This window comes from Mesitornis unicolor, unplaced genomic scaffold (assembly GCF_000695765.1).
Source record: "Mesitornis unicolor isolate BGI_N332 unplaced genomic scaffold, ASM69576v1 scaffold8495, whole genome shotgun sequence".
NCBI lineage: Eukaryota > Metazoa > Chordata > Aves > Mesitornithiformes > Mesitornithidae > Mesitornis > Mesitornis unicolor.
In genome coordinates this window covers 28,048-32,044 of record NW_010187481.1, presented here as the reverse complement: position 1 = coordinate 32,044, position 3,997 = coordinate 28,048, and positions in this window count along the sequence as shown.

Genomic DNA, 3,997 nt, shown 5'->3' with positions numbered 1-3,997 from the left:
ACAAGATTTTTTCTGTTCTGCTGGGGAGGCTTTTGTGTTGCTCAGCTGTGCTCACCTGCCCAGGCCATCACTAGTTGTGTGTTTTTCAGGTGCTCTTGCTATTGCGTCCTCACCAAAGTTGCTCCTGTGCTTCCTCAGGCTGCATGGGCTCTCCCCTCTGCCTCCTCCCCGTGCCAGTGCAATGGTTCCTGTGGGGACGTGGCAGATGCGTCAGGAAGCTGAGCCTGGTTAACACAACCTCCCTTTTCCCCTTGGGCCTGTTGGAGCCAGCACTGGGACCAGCAGCAGTGGTTTTCAGAGGATGGTGTGCATCTGTGGGTGCTTGGCGTGCATGGCTTGCTTGATCTTGCTCAAGGCTGGTCAAAGCTGAGCCAGCTCTGGTCTGGAAACCTTGACGTCATGCTCTTATAGCACCTGAGATAAAAACTCTGCTTAACCTGTGTGGATGCACAGCTGGCATATCCCAGTACTTTTCTTTTAGCTGTTATCTTGCTTAGGCCGATGTTTCCTTGGACTGAGCAGACTGTAGCAAAAAGCTGTTTAAATAGTCAGACTAATGTTACCCTAAAGAAAATATTGGTATTTGTTAGTGCATGGGAGTGCAGCCAGACAAAAACAAAACCAAAAACAACAACAAAAAAAAAGAGGCAAAAAGCCACAGTTCTCAGAAATGAGCGGGCATGCCACCCTTGGCCCTGGGGAAGACAGCCTCTGGTGACTGGCACTCTGACAACTGCTATCACTGCCATCAGACGTCTGTGGGGCAGTTCTCTGTGCTAACAGGAAAATTGTGGTGTGTACTCTTGCGGGCAGGATGGGCCATGCTGGGGGCACCTTGCAGGCACAGCCAAGTTTCTTGCACATCTCCTGTTTCCATTAACATTTTCCCAGCCTGTCCCCTCATCTCAGCTGATACTGCTGACCAACCATCGATTCACCAAGGATGCTCCCTGCTCGTGACCTGGTGAGCTAAAGAGGTGTGGGCTGGCCTTGTCACCGTGAGACTGCACACCAGTCCCCAGGGACAGGTTGTGATCCCAAGGGATGCTCTGGCAGGGTGGAGGCGCTGAGTTCACATCGGCCTCTGTGCCAGAGAAGTGATTCACTCTGCCCATAAAATGATGGGAGCGTGTTCCCAGTCTGCTGGCGGCAACCCTGTGCCGACAATTGGGCTGAACCAGCTTTCCCAATCACAGTCCAACCAAGTGCCTGGCTCACCAAGCACCCAGCTTTCATTTCAAAAGTTGATGGTATTCTGGAGGTGAAGTAAAGCTTGTAAAGCTTGTAAAGCTTGCTGCTGTCTAGAGTGATACAGTATTAAATAATTTCCCAACTTCTTACATGTGGGTAATTGCTGCTTTAACTCAAAGAGCAGTTGGCTTTTGGAAAGTTGTTACTCATGCTCTGGTTGCAAAAGCAAATGGTGGGCAATCCTCACATACAATGAGTAGTCACGTCCCTAAATGCCACAGCCAGGGAGAAACAGCAACGCTCACAGAGAGTTTTTGAGCTAGGGAAGGGTACTTGGTCACGAACAGCTGCCCCGTCCCAGCCTTCCCTATGTTAAGCCACTCTTTTTTCTTTTTTTTTTTTTCTTTTTCCTCTTGTGGGCAAATAATTTACTGTAATATAATGATTGCAACCACATAAAATTCACTTCCTTGTGGTAAAAGAAAAAAAAAGTATTAAATATCTCAATTTATCTTTCCACGTAGGTCACATGGCCAGAGCTGGTTGTAAAATCTTGAAAAACGAGTTTGAGGTGTACCCCGTGCCAAGTGCTGTGCATTTCCATATTCTCCCTCCCCTCCTATCACTCACAAAGACGCCATAGAAAGACAAGGAAGTTTGCTTTCTCAGGGAGTGGGGTTTTTTTTAAATAAATTTAAAGCAGCATTTATTATTCTTCAATCTAATCCTTTTTGACCTCAGTGCTGTCCTAGGCCCAAAATGAACTTGTGTGAAAGCCAAAATGTGGAACAAAACCAGACACCCCGCTTGTAACAAAGCAATTGGAGAGTGCCACAAAAAACCATGCACATGGCAGGGACATGGTCCGGATCTCAGTCTGAAATTAAGTGAAATCAGGAAATGCTAGGTGAGCTCAGAAGTAGACTCTTGTGCAGCACATAGTCTCTCCTGCAAATGGCAATGCAGTTCCATGAGGTTTTGGGGTCTGTCTGGAGCTAACCCTGGCAGCTGGTGAGTTCCTGGGCTGTGGCAGTGCTTGTGAATGCTGAAGAGGTGCTAACACTTTGCTCAGACAATGCTTGTCACCAGTAAAGCTTCAGGGGAAGCACTTATTTGTGGATGAAACTCACCCCCATTGCAGGACCCAGCCTGAGGTCTGTGCTCCACTGAAATCCCCTTGTGCCTCATGTGGGAAAAGAGTGAAAGCAATGGGAAAAACACATTGCTGATTAGAGTGTAAATACATTATTTAAAGTGCAATTGACAACAGTTTGTTGGACGGAGCATGGATGCTCTCTGGTTTTAGGGAATGTAAGTGACAGGATCTGAATGAGCCCCCAGTAGTGCCTATGGGGATGAAGGAACCTTTTTCCCAAGCTAAGATGCACTTAATATTGCACCTTTGATGCCTACTGTAATGATTTCTGTAATCTCACTGGTGCTGCTGATGGTGGTCACCTTGCTGATACAGGACTGCTCAGCATCAGAGCCATTTACAAGCATCCCTATTACTTCAATATCAAATACAGAAACATAATTTTAATTTCAGCTACTTTGCATATGTGTATTTTTTTCTTTAAGTGTGCTCTGGGGAGGGCTGGCTTGAAGGTCAATGCAGTACCTGTCAGCAGAAACAAGATCAGCCTCTCTCTGTCTGTCTCCCTTCAGAGCTGCTAAGGGGAAAGAGAAGCGTGTAGTCAATGTGCTTGTATCACTGCCCTTCTCAGCATGCAAGAGAAAAGCTGACAAGACAGATATAGGTAATTTTTCTGCATGGGGCATGAAGCTGTAGCACTCCACGGTGTAGATACAGGGGTGGGCAGTCTGTCTTTTGGAAGAGTTTACTGCAACACTTTGGGCGGTAGCAAGAAACTACCCAGCTGTTGTAGTGGAGGGGAAGCCTGGACTGCTTACATGATGCTAAAGGGCAAGGCTATTTGGCGTTTTCTTGCTTAGATGTATCCTTGGTGAGCTGATCGTTGATAAGGTGCTGGTGGTCCCCAACATTTTGTCTCCCAGGGCCCTCCTGAGTACTCTGCTGTGCTGTTGCTGCTTGGAGGGTAGCAGGACAGAAGTGCCTCCATGGTGCTGCTTGGATGTCAGTGTTGCAGCTGCTGACTGCGACTGTGTCCCTCTGTGTTCTGCACAAGGGCTTGTGAGATCTCTCTGTCTGGAACAGAGCCAAGCCTTGAGGGAGTCCTCAGCTTATCCTTGTGGCCAGAAAGCGCTCCTGTGAGGGACAGCAGCTGCGAAGTCAAAGACTAGGGAAACTAAGGATCGCCAGTGCATGCGTAACAAGTTTAATAAGTAATCCCTTGTCACTGCATGCCCTGTTGAGTGACTGCAAGACACCCTGGTCTGTATCCTACAGATTTGTTACAGGAGTGAGAAGGGGTCATTGTAGTTACTGCTTCAAAGCCGGGAAACAAACTACCTGCTCTGACTGTGGGCTGGTTTGCCTCTTACCCATTTAAATACACTGGCTGGTTAGCCTGAGGTCATGCCTGTGGCTTGTGTAGGCTGTGTGCACTGGAGGGTTCATGCTTCAGTAAGATCTTCTGGTGTACCTGTGGCTTCCCACCACAGATCGCAGGCAGTGGCTGAGCTACAGCAATGTTGCAAAAAACACACAAGGACAGGCTTAAAGTGCAGCCTGTCTGGCAAAAATTACATGTGTGTGTTTCAAAAGAGGTAAAAAAAACCCCAAACGAACAAAAGCATATTGGCCCTCAAAGTAAAACTACAACCATGGACAACCAGACCATGAAGTGTGGCACAGCTTCAGCATGGTGTCCACCCTGCAAAC